Genomic DNA, 13,158 nt, shown 5'->3' on the forward strand with positions numbered 1-13,158 from the left:
GGTGAGTGCTGTGAAGTGTGTAAACCTGGTGATTCACAGACCTGTACCCCTGGGGATAAAAATATATGTTTATAAAAAATAAAAAATTAATAAAAAAAAAACTCTATCATATTATCTTCTTGATAGGAGGGTGTGGAGATGCAACATGGGGGGGGGTTAAGGGTATAGGAGAAGAATAAATGAAACAAGATGGGATTGGGAGGGAGACAAACCATAAGTGACTCTTAATCTCACAAAACAAACTGAGGGTTGCTGGGGGAGGGGGGTTGGGATAAGGGGTTATGGACATTGGGGAGGGTATGTGCTATGGTGAGTTCTGTGAAGTGTGTAAACATGGCGATTCACAGACCTGTACCCCTGGGGCTAATAATACATTATAAGTTTATAAAAAAAAATAAAAATAAAAAGCTCTATCCACCACAGCGAGTACTTCCTGACTAATGTCCCTGTGTGATGCAGGCCTTTGGAGAGTAAATGTGACAAGAAAATGAGGGAATCAAGGTGAAGGGAGGCCAGAGACATGCACAGTTCTCTGTCTCTAGGTGACTTCCTATGGGGTAAGGGAGGCAGGTACAGGCTGGCGTGAGCATGCTGGAGTGTAGGCTCTCTGGTCTGAGCCACAGAATCACTGAGAATATGATTGAGATACATAAATTCCTACTGACTGCTGCAGGTAAAGGGATGGATGAACAGAGTAAAGCAAAGAAGGAGAAGGAACATTGAGAATAGGTGCATATGGAAAACTCAAGTTTGTCTATGGATATGGAAGAAGGTGACTACCTCTAATAGGCAAAACAGATTCTGACATACTTTGGACAGAAGAAAGGAGCAAAGTAAATTTCCCGGTTTGTCGTCTCCCTGAAGATTACCCCTTTCACTTCAAGGGATGATGTGGAAGCACAATGAATTGTGGATACCAATGAGCTTAGGTATGCCTGTGGCCATAGCTGAGGTGGAAGAGAGCCTAGAGCCATGGTCCCTTGGAGTAGTTCAAGGCACTCTGGTCATAGCACCAGGGCATCAAATAATGGGAGCCATGAAAGAGGTGTCTCTTGGAGGAACAATAAAAATGAGGGCGACTTGGGAGGAGAGAAGTTAGCGTCTTTAAGATGGATGTTGTCTGAGCTTACAGGAGGGCTGCCACTTTCAGGAGCCAGTTGGGAGGCTGGTGGCATCTGGGTCACTTTATTTGAAGGAGAAATGGATCGCTTGTGTTATCCCAGAGCTGTGAACCTCCAGGAGTCAACAGTTCAGACCCCATTTACCTGACACATGTATTTATGGCCACAAAGTTTCCTGGAGGTGCTGGGCCCCACTTGTGGTGTGTGAGGCAGGGTCACATCAGAACCAGGAATGGTTCTCCATTCCTTCATCTTTAAAATGTGGACAATGCTAGGGTGATGGTTGTGTGATCAGGATGCAAGAAATGGCACAGTGGTAGAGGGTATCTACAAGAGCAGGGGACAGATAATGTCCAGAGGAGGGAGGGGAGGGTGTGATCTAGGTATTTACCCTGCCCTTTCCTTCCCAAACTCAAAATATCAGCTCTGGGAGAATAGCAGCCTAGGTGCTGCCTCTGTCCCATCCCACACCTGGCCTTCTCTGCCCTTTCTATACAATGCATCACAGTCCAGCATATGCCCAGTCATAGACCAGGGTCAGACCTCTCTTACCTCCTACACTGATGCTTAACAGACACACACACACACACACACACACACACACACACACACACACACATTAGAGAGTCAGGTGGGGATTGCTTGCTTTAGGGATCTCTTCTGAGGTGTGTTGCCTGATAGACCACTAATACAGGTAGGGAGGGATTTGGGTATATTTATAGGTTCACAGTAAGCTTCAGATATTCAGTAATGTCCCATCACAGGCACTTTTGTCATATTTCACCCCAGGGTAACACCCTACATCATTGTAGAGCACTATTAATACCAGGAACCTTACAGTGGTATGATGGACATGTCTACTTTTTTCAGTTTGTCATGTACATTCATATATTCTTCAGCAAAATCCGGATATGGGAGTTCCATCAAAAATAAGATCACTCTCATGCTACCCACATGAGGTGGCCTGCCCCCACCATCACAGCCCACGGCAATCACCCCATTGCTTTACATTTGGGGGAGTGTTGGCATTTTGTTACATGAGGTGATTCCTACAGCTATGAACTGTGACATTGGGTTTTTGTTTGTTTTCACTCAGGCTAATACCCCAGGATCCATCCATGATGTTCTGTGCGTCAGAACATATGGCTTTTTATCAATGAATATAGAAATGCCACATTTTTTTTTTCACTCAGTGACCTTTAGAGGGATATTTTAATTGTTTCCCATCTTTGAAGACTATAAATAATCCTACATTGAATATTTGTTCACAGGGTTTTGTGGGATCTTAGATTTTATTCTCTGAGATAAAGATTCAGGAGGGTGAGTGATTGCTGGGTTGTAGCATTGTTGTTTCATGTTAGTAGAACCTATCAAATGCTTACCAGAGTAGATGTTCCATTTACACTCCCATCAGCAATGTAGGAAAGCTGGGTCTTTCCAACATTTGGTGTTTTAACCTGCTGTCTTAACAGGTGGCAGTAGTAGTGATTACTCAGTCAGGTTTTCATTTACATTTCCCTCATGGATCCTGATGTACAGATTTTCCTTGTGCTTATTTGCCACCTGCTTATTTTCTTTGGTGGGAGTGGTATGAGCTTCAGGATGTCTATTGCCTTTAAATAGTTGTATTTGCAGAAAGAGTTTCTGGATTTCTGTAATGCACAACTCAGGATCATAGTCACCACAGCAATGCACTAGACAGTGTTTTCTCCACATGGTGGTCAGGGATCTCTATGGCTCTGAGGATGTGGTAGTGAACCATAGGAAGCTGAGAGTCAGCACAACCTGCTTATCCTAGATAAAATTGTTCACACACTCACTCCTCTAGAACTCAAGACCAGCTACTGAGGTGTTTTCAATCTGATAGAATGGAAAATGGAAGCAGACTGTCTACACACAGGTGTTCTGCTTTCTGATCCAAGAACTCATAGCCTTTGTGACAAAACTTGGCTCCAAACTTTGGCATTTAAAGACTCTGCAACAAGCACATTCACATCCCATTGGTCAAAACAAGTAATACACCCATGGCTGTACCTTTCAAAAAGAAAGGTAAATGCGGTCCATTGGAAGGGCTATGTCCATGAAGGAAGGTGAAAAGATGGGGACAAATAATATAATTTACTTTACTTTCTTGGCCTATGGTCCCCTAAACAGAAGGATTTAGTTTATTATGTTTTTCCAGCTCCTATCACCTTGCCTGCATTAGCAAATGAAGCCATGAAGCTTGAAGTAAAGAGTATGAGCAGCTTTGTTCTAAATATATTTAGAGCTCTAATTATTTTCATTTTGGATCCAGGAGGATTTAGGTTGTCATCCAAGCATCCTCTATTGTAGGTCAGGATTTTGAGTAGTAGCATTTATAATAGCAAAATTAAGAACAGACCATATTTCTTGAGACTTTATCATGTGCCAGAAACACTGGTAAGGGTCTAAGGTTTCTGATGTCATTTCAATCTTCAAACACATTTATGAAGTATGCATCGCTGTCTCCATGTTGTGGATGAGTGGTTGAGAATCAGAAAGGTTCATGAATGTACTCAATGTCACAAAGCTTGGAGGAGATGGAGTTGTGATGTGAACACAGGCCCTCTAAACTCTGTAGCTCCTTTCATGCACTGTGCTATAGCACCCCTATCTGCTAAGGTGAGCCCAATGAGTCTCACGTTCCCCGTCTGTAATATAGGAACACACAAGAGCATGACCACACTGTAGAATTGTTACCAAATTCACAGGAATAATCCTCTATCCATTGCCTGATCCACTGAAGCTTGCACACTGGGAACTCAGCAATTTTAGATCCTTCTATGCTTTCCATTTCATGTCTGACTCCCTGGTGCAAGATTGATGGAAACATTCCTCAGGACATCAGGCTCACAAGCTACAGTTATAGCATTATTAAACCAACACAAGTCAACCACAAAGACCCTCCTATGCCCTCCACTAAAATTTTCTCCATAATCAAACCATTAGCAATGAATTTATAAAAAGCTTGGGAGTATTTCCCTTGGCTACTAAAGGTATTTGCAACCCTTGAGGGATTCTGAAGTTAGCCTCCTCCCAACAAGGATTTATAGAGAAGACTTGAACCAGGCACATTCATGTCTCAGTTGAGCAGTTGGAGGGAAAGCAAGCAAGTGGCAAGCAAGATGCCAGAGTTGACTGTGAGGTACTAAGCTCAGGATCAGGGCGGGTTTTCCCAAACTCTGCTTAGAAATTTCAGGCATCCCTTCTCCTTATGTTTTCCATATTATTCCTTATGTTCCACAAGTAAGTGAAACCATATGAACATTGACTTTCTCTGCTTGACTTCTTTCACTCAGCAAAATCTCCCCCAGTCCCATCCATGTTGATGCAAAAGTTGGGTATTCGTCCTTTCTAATGGCTGAGTAATATTCCATTGTATATGTGGACCACATCTTCTTTATCCATTTGTCTGTTGAAAGGCATCTTGGCTCTTTCCACAGTTAGGTTATTGTGGATATTGCTTCTATGAACATTGGGATACATATGACCCTTCTTTTTACTACATCTGCATCTTTAGGGTAAATACCCAGTAGTGCAATGGGCTGGTCATAGAGCAGCTCTATTTTTAATTTTTTGAAGAATCTCCACACTGTTCTCCAAAGTGGCTGCACCAATTTACATTCCCATCAACAGTGTAAGAGGGTTCCCCTTTCTCCACATCCCCTCCAACACATGTTTCCTGTCTTGCTAATTTTGGCCATTCTAACTGGTGTAAGGTGGTATCTCAATGTGGTTTTAATTTGATCCACAGAGCAATCTTAATCAATTACATTGATTTGAGAACAGACAATTTCAAGTTTGGGAGGGGAAGGCCTGGTGGGAGAGCATGTATGACCACACGTCTCAATATGGACACTGTAAATAATCTTCCTTCATGCTAAGTGAATCGTAACCATTCCTTGAGAAGCATGAAAACCCTTTTCCATACAAGGCTCCCCTGTATCTTCTTTTTTCCAGCTATTCTGTACATCTACTCCTCAAGGTTGCCCCAAGACATAACTCTCTCTGTGTCCTCTTCAGGTCAGTTCACACTCTCAAACCACTGTTTACCTCACATGGCTGGCATTTTAGTGAAGATTGTTGTGGTCTCCAATCTCACTCATTAGGTCCTTGTTCACATGGCTTTTTTGGTTTGTTTTGTGTGCTTTATCTCTTGAAAGAAGTGATACCACAAGTTTTTAGTGGTTTGTCTAGGAAATTATGAACACACTCAGGTCATTTGTTATACAAATGACGATTTTCTAACAAAGGTAAATACGAATTTAAGTGTAATTTAAGCTACAATTTACAAAAGTATTGCAAAGAAATGCATAGATGGTAAGGCTCAACTTGGATTCATCCCATGAACTTAAAAATACATTATCTCTCCTTAAACTTAAAATTAAGGCAGTTCTTCAACTTTCCTTCATTGCATATTCAGGAGATGATCTTCACACCAGTATCCTTCTTTGAAAACAGATTGAGAGCTCATCATCAGGGTAAATAAATATTTTCTGGCAACGTGCTATTATCTCCACCCTCTAGAACTACCAGCATTACAAGCTCCCCAATGTACCTCAAATTTGAAACAAATCTCAATAATAGGTTTTGTAAATTTATTTTTGGTGAAACAGTATTCATTATTTTTTCACCACACCCAGTGCTCCATGCAATCCATGCCCTCTATAATACCCACCACCTGGTACCCCAACCTCCCACCCTCGCCATTTCAAACCCCTCAGATTGCTTTTCAGAGTCCATAGTCTCTCATCGTTCACCTCCCCTTCCAATTTCCCTCAACTCCCTTCTCCTCTCTAACTCCCCATGTCCTCCATGATATTTGGTATGCTCCACAAATAAGTGAAACCATATGATAATTGACTCTCTCTGCTTGACTTATTTCACTCAGCATAATCTCTTCCAGTCCCATCCATGTTGCTACAAAAGTTGGTTATTTGTCCTTTCTGATGGAGGCATAATACTCCATAGTGTATATGGACCACATCTTCCTTCTCCATTTGTCCGTTGAAGGACATCTTGGTCCTTTTCACAGTTTGGCGACTGTGGCCATTGCTGCTATAAACATTGGGGTACAGATGGCCCTTCTGTTCACTACATCTGTATCTTTGGGGTAAATACCCAGTAGTGCAATGGCAGGGTCATAGGGAAGTTCTATTTTTAATTTCTTGAGGAATCTCCACACTGTTCTCCAAAGAGGCTGCACCAACTTGCATTCCCACCAACAGTGGAAGAGGGTTCCCCTTTCTCCACATCCCCTCCAACACATGTTGTTTCCTGTCTTGTTAATTTTTGCCATTCTAAATGGTGTAAGGTGATATCTCAATGTGATTTTAATTTGAATCTCTCTGATGGCTAGTGATGATGAACATTTTTTCAAGTGGCCTGTAGCCATTTGTATGTCTTCATTGGAGAAGTCTCTGTTCATATCTTCTGCCCATTTTTTGATATGCTTGTCTGTTTTGTGTGTGTTGAGTTTGAGGAGTTCATTATAGATCCTGGATATCAACCTTTTGTCTGTACTGTCATTTGCAAATATCTTCTCCCATTCCGTGGGTTGCCTCTTTGTTTTCTTGACTGTTTCCTTGGCTGTGCAGAAGGTTTTGATTTTGATGAAGTCCCAAAAGTTTATTTTCGCTTTTGTTTCCTTTGTCTTTGGAGACATATCTTGAAAGAAGTTGGTGTGGTTGATATCGAAGAGATTACTGCATATGTTCTCCTCTAGGATTCTGATGGATTCCTGTCTCACAGTTTTGATCAGAATCTGACCTCTTCCCTCTCAGGATAAGCAGAAATATTGGGATAATCAAGCATTTGTAAGGTTAACAATGCCAGAATCTGGAGACAAATTTCTTCTCAAATTTCCTATCATTTTGTGGTAGTTTAAAGTTGAAAACACGAAAGAACAGGAGAATATGCCATGCCCAGGCCTGCAGGCAGCACACACACAGCTCCTAGCTCCACCTCTCATTTGCACCCAGGCAGCACTAAACACCTGCATGTCACCCACATATAAATCAGGTCAAACATTGGTGAATGTCGCACACAGTGAGAGCGTGCTTCCCTTCTGGACAGAAATGCACTTCCCACCAGCAGCTTCCCAGGGTATCTCAAGGACAGAGGTAAGGGGCAGAGACTTCCTTCCGGTATTTTTTCTTAAGTTGTAAAGTATCCAAAACAAGATAGAAATCCTACAAATGAGTACTTCTTTAGGCACAGAGCAGAATATTATAAATAATGCCTTAGCAAAAAGAACCATGGAAAATATTTACAGTACAATGTTCAAGCAAGAAAATTATAAATTAGTATACACATTCTTCTACTTAAAGTATCCATGTACAGAAAACAGAAATAAAATAGGAACCTCCAAAATAACACATAGCTGAGATTTTCCTCTGGGTTAATCTCTTCATTTTTCTATGAGGTACATACAGATCCAGTTTGGATTTACTTCTTGCTCTGGAATCACCTGCCATGCCCTAGGTCTCCACAAACATGTTTTCTCAACAATTTAACAGAGAAAATGCTCCTATCGTCAAACTGTGCTGTGACAATTACAGGAGGTGATCTAAATGAAGTGCTCAAAGAAGTGTTATTTTTATGTATTATTTGTGTCATTTAAAAAGTTGAGAGAAAACGATACCCAATGTTTTCCTCTGGAACGTGCTTCACCGCAGATCAGTTTCCCTGTCAAACTCTATCACATCAGATGAATAAAACAATATTGGTCATGTTGTATTTCATCACGTTTGATTACATGGCATTGAGGAGCCACCTCTTTAGATCACAACTCACTCCAGCTGGGCATGAGACAACATCAGCATGGGATTCATACCTGGGGCCAGCCCACTGCCAGAGCCATCTTCATGCAGCCACACAAACCCTGCAGGACACATGGACCCTCACAGAAGCCTGAGGTCCTCTGGAGAGACAGGATGGAGGACACTGCATCCATCCATCTTCTTTACAAAATGTTCAGTTCAACATGATTGTGTCCAGAGAAATAACTTCCATGGCTGTTTTCCATTCTTGGAAAAGTCAGTTTCCACTCTTCTGCAGCCGTGAGCCCAGATGGGTGGTCTGTAGGTCTGTATCTCAGGGAGTCCACACCTATATCAGTGGGGGCTGTGTCTACTACTAAGACCGGTGCCCAGGAAAGCAAAGCTTCCAGCTCATCCTGATGTGGAGGCCCTTCCTCCCCACAGTTCACCCTGCAGCAGTGGTGCACAGCAGACCATCTGTCTATGTTCCAGAGGTGATCTGAAGTTGGTCCCAGACGTGGGAGGTGGCTCTTTGGGGAGAGGGGAGAGAGCCACAAGAGGCCAGTGGAACAGAAAGCACACATCTAAAGGAGGGTGAGCTCCCGGATGAGAAATGCACAATCAGACTCCATCTGTGAGTGTGTGAGTACCTGCCTGCACACGTGTGCCCTTGGTGTACACACACTCACATGTTCTCCTTCCCAGGGCCGGCGCTGGTCTTGGCGTCCTCCCTTAACCTCCTTTGCTGGATTTTGTCCATCCTTCTGAACTTTGGTCCCAGGGCTCACTTTTTAGGCCCAAATCTGTCCTCCTCTACCCACACTCACCTCCTGTGGTCACACAGGCCTTGGCTCCAGATACCTCCATGCCCATAACACCCCACTGTCATACTCCCCACATATGTTCCCCTATGTCATTCACCCCAAACCAAAGCCTGTGTCACGATGGTGTGGTTCGGCTGCCCTCCCAGTCACTGGAACCAAGCACTCTGTCCGTGCATCTTCCTAAAGTGCTCTATGTCCCCGCCTGTGTCTGCACAGCCACCTGCATCTTGTGGGACCCCTGCTGGTGTCACCTCCTCAAGGGGTCAATGCCACTTTTTTCCAGAATGTTCATCCCTTCTCTGACCTCCCCCTGCCCCGCCACCATCCTGATGTGTTCCCTTCTCGTCATGCATGATGCCCACACATTTTGTATTTAGGGCTGACTTGCTTTTGGTTGCCTCGATCAGGAATGAGCTCCAGGAGAGGAGGGGGCTCACTGGGCCCAGCATTCATACCGCAGAGCCCCCAACAAGGCCTGGTACACAGGGACTACACGACTATCGGATAACAGTTCCAGGAGCCCAAAGCCACAAAGGGCCGGGCACCAGGTGGGACACATGGGCCTATAAGCAAACTACAGTCACGTGCTTAATAAGCATGGCAGCGGGGACTTAGATCTCTTGGAGAATGTGCCTTGGTATGCAGCATTGGGTAAACTCTGTGCTTCTCAGTCCTTGCTTCTAAGCAGCATCCAGCTGGACTGAGTCCCCATGGTCCTTTCTTGCCTGAGACTGGCTGCAGCCTTCAGGGGGCCCCAGGTCCCTCCCTTCACAAAGTGTTGTCTCATTTCCAGCTCAGGAGTGACTCCATGGACTTTGTCACTTGGCCCAAAAGGAGCTGCCAGATCCTTGATCGTTGCCAGTGTGACCCACTGGTGCTGTGCCCAGCCATAAGCAGTCTCTGGGCCAGGCCTAGGGCACTGAAGTCTCATTGCTACCATGTCCTGGGTCACTAGCCTGTCTACCATCCATGAGCCAGCTCTTGGCAGAAGCCAGGAGCTCGGCACTGGCTATAAGATGCCTTAACTTTTTAATCTCACAATGGCTCAGAGGAGATAGTGCCTTCAATACACATCTGTCAACAGGACAGCCTCCACAGGTTGGGAGCACGGTCCCACCTGCTGGCTCCTGGCCATCCCACCAGTTCCTGTGTCTATGGTGGTGACTTGCATGCTTACCACTAACAATTCATCAAGTTCAGCCTCTACTATGTTGCTATGTGCAGGTCATACTTCAATTTTTGGAAATAGAGGCTATCCAAGTATGCAGCCTCAGACTCCTCCCTGGACACTGCTGTGCATGATGATGCCCCCCTAATGGCCACATAGCCTCAGACCTCTCCCTGGAAATTGTCTTGCATGCTGACACCCCCTACGTGATCATGCAGCCTCAGACCCATCCCTGGACACTGCCCTGCACATTGACTCCCCCCTACATGACCACACAGCCTTAGACTCCTCCCTGGACTTTGCCCTTCAAACTGATGTCCTTCTACAGGAGCACACAGCCTTAGACCCTGGACACTGCCCTGCATGCTGATGTCCCCCTGCATGGGCACGCAGCCTCAGATCCTGCCTTGCACACTGACTCTCCCAGCTCATCCTTTTCCCATTGTTCATTATGAGGGTCTTGGGAAATCAGGAAACCTCTGCATTGACCCTGATGGAGGCAGTGAGAGGCTTCTTCCTCCAGGCCAAGACCTGCCCCACCTACCAGGAAGGGCACTTCAGGGAATGTGACCCCCTTTGGCATGGACACCAGCCTCCCCAGGACCCCATTGACCTGGAGCTGATCCTTCACAAACTGTGGCCCTCGTCAGTGTGGACACCTGCCTCCCTGGGACTCTACCAACCAGAAGCTCACCCTTCAGGAAGTGTGACTCCCATTGGTGTGGACACTAGCTTCCCTGGGACCCCACCAACAAGGAGCTGGTCCTCAGTTGCTGGAGGCTGCAGAGACCCAGGTGTGTGTGGACACCCAACAATAGGTGTGTGTGTGGGGGGGTGGTCCTTGCACACTTAAAAGCTGCTCCAACAGCTGCTGGTCCCATGTGCCCTGGTCATCCTAGAACAATCCTCTCTCTCTAGCACCCAATGGATGCCTCCCTGGGGCATATGGCCATCTAATGCACCTGAACACAGGTCCCCCTGGAACAGACCTGTCTCTCCGCACCAACTGCAACCCCCACTCCCAGCCCCGGGCATGGCACACATTGGTGGGCAGCATGTGTGATTAGCGGATAACAGCTCTTTCTAGGGTGACTCTGGCATGAGACCAAGACCTCACCATACTAGATGTGTTGATCTTTCCTCCATAAAGAGCACTCAGAGCCGGTGTGAACACTTCTTTTCTTCCTCTGCAGAGATCCTGTTTTCCAGGATCCACAGCATAAACACAGGATGCAAAGAAGAATCTGATCTTTAACCTGAAGGCCAGGGATCTGCAAACTGCAGATGTCATCTGCTTTTATAAAGCTTTATTGGAAGGCCCTTACACTCTCTTTGCTGCTCCAAGTGCAGGACCAATGGATGAGACAGGCAGGCCCAGTGCAGCCCTGGCAGGGCTGGGTCAAGCGGAGAACACAGGACCCCTTCTCTGAGAATGAAGAATCTCAGTGCAGCTGCAGTAAAGCCACCAGCCCGCATCCTGTGTGTTAAAGGCTACAGTACTCGCACCTGGGCTCAGGAAGCCTGCTCTGGAGGATGGGGCCTGCAGCTCCCAGAAGAACGCAGTGGGAATATCCACCCCTGCCCCATCCTTGTTGAGGGTTTTCTTCTTTTGGGGAAATGGGCTGCCTGCCAGCCACAGACCCTTGATGATGCCACACTGCAAAGACAGAAGGCTTCCAAGCAGATGTAGGACCTCACTGCAGGTAAGGATGGCACTCTAGGGCAGGGGGTCTCCCTGGGGAGAGAGCAGCAGGGGCACTGGCAGCAGAAGACCTCAGGGCCAGGCACCTGCTCCTAGGCTTCCTGCGCTGCCAGGCCGCCCACGCCCAGCAGGTGGAGCTGCTGTGTTGCTCTTCCAGAGGGGCCTGCAGGGCAGATGTTCCAGTCCCAACCCTCAAGCCATGAGGGGCTCCAGCCTCTCTTCTGCCTTTCAGCAAGCTAGACCGAGCCTCAGGACTCAGGGTGTCCCCCTGCCCAGGAAGGGCAGTCCCTCAGAAAACAGTTGATGCAGAGCTGCTGGCCTGGAATCTTGCTTCTTCCCACAATGCTACAATCTCTCAAAGCAGACAAGACTTGGTCCAGACAGAGGAGGTGTTCCTCCTGCATGAAGAAGCCCCTGCCACTTGTCTGATTTTGCTTGTGTCCACTTCTGGTTTCTTAGGCTCCCAAACATAACTGAAGAAATGAACCAGAGATGAGGTCAAGGGCCCATTTGGGAAACTCGCAGAAACTGTCAGTGCCTTCAGATGCAACCTCCAAATGCAGGGCCTCATCATGCGCTTCAGCTCAGCCAAGGATGGAAGATCACTGTGCCTACATCTCTCCCCCTCCTTGACCCTCTGCACTCTGGTTAGTGGCTCTCCACCAGGGCTCATGACTGATCCCCACGCAGGGACATGCAGCAGCAGCTGGAGGCACCGACTGCCTGACTGCCACTCTATGCCCCACCACGTACACAATGGCTCAGCCAGCATTGTTCTGAAACACCGAGAAGGCTGTGGCTGATGACCCTTCCTTCAGAATCTCCAACCCCCTGTCCCTCTTTATTTTCTTAAGGATTATATTAAATAATATGCACAAACCATTTAGGAAATTGCAATGCAGCAAATTCTGAAAACATAAGAGTTACCAGTGGTGGTATAATATCTAAACTGCTGTTTGTTGTCCTTCCTGCATCTAGGAAGTTTGTGAGATCATCAACGGGAGGTGGATCAGGGACCAACACAGAGCTAACCTCCACTCAGGACACTCACGCAGCTTACGAAGCTGCAACCACTTCAACCACCTGCCTTCCTGATATTATCATTCTAAAATTTCATTTAAACTGGAAACAAAAGCAGAAATAGTCTATCTAGTCATTCATTGTCTCCAATGCTATTTGAACACACACACACACACACACACACACATACACACACACACAAATGCCACTTTTCTCAGAGAAGTATTAAATTATTCAGACAAAATGCAGAGTTTCAGGAGAGTGGACACACTGTCAGCTGGAGGAGGGCATTCTGCAGGCCTCCCCTGAGGGCTCGCCTCAGGCACAGACCCCTAGTCCATGAAGGTCACATGCTCCAGCAGCACGGAACCTAAAGCCATGGTAGCCACTGGGTCCAGCTGCATGGTGCTGAGACCTGCATTTCCACGCTCTGCATGGCCAGTCATTGCCTTCCATGGAAGGGACACAGGAGGCAGACAGGGGCCCCGAGGTGGCAAGCGTGCACCTACCCAAGTGAAAGTGCAGAGACCACTTAGGCATT

Source organism: Mustela nigripes, chromosome 12 (genome assembly GCF_022355385.1).
Source record: "Mustela nigripes isolate SB6536 chromosome 12, MUSNIG.SB6536, whole genome shotgun sequence".
In the NCBI taxonomy this organism is placed as follows: Eukaryota; Metazoa; Chordata; class Mammalia; order Carnivora; family Mustelidae; genus Mustela; species Mustela nigripes.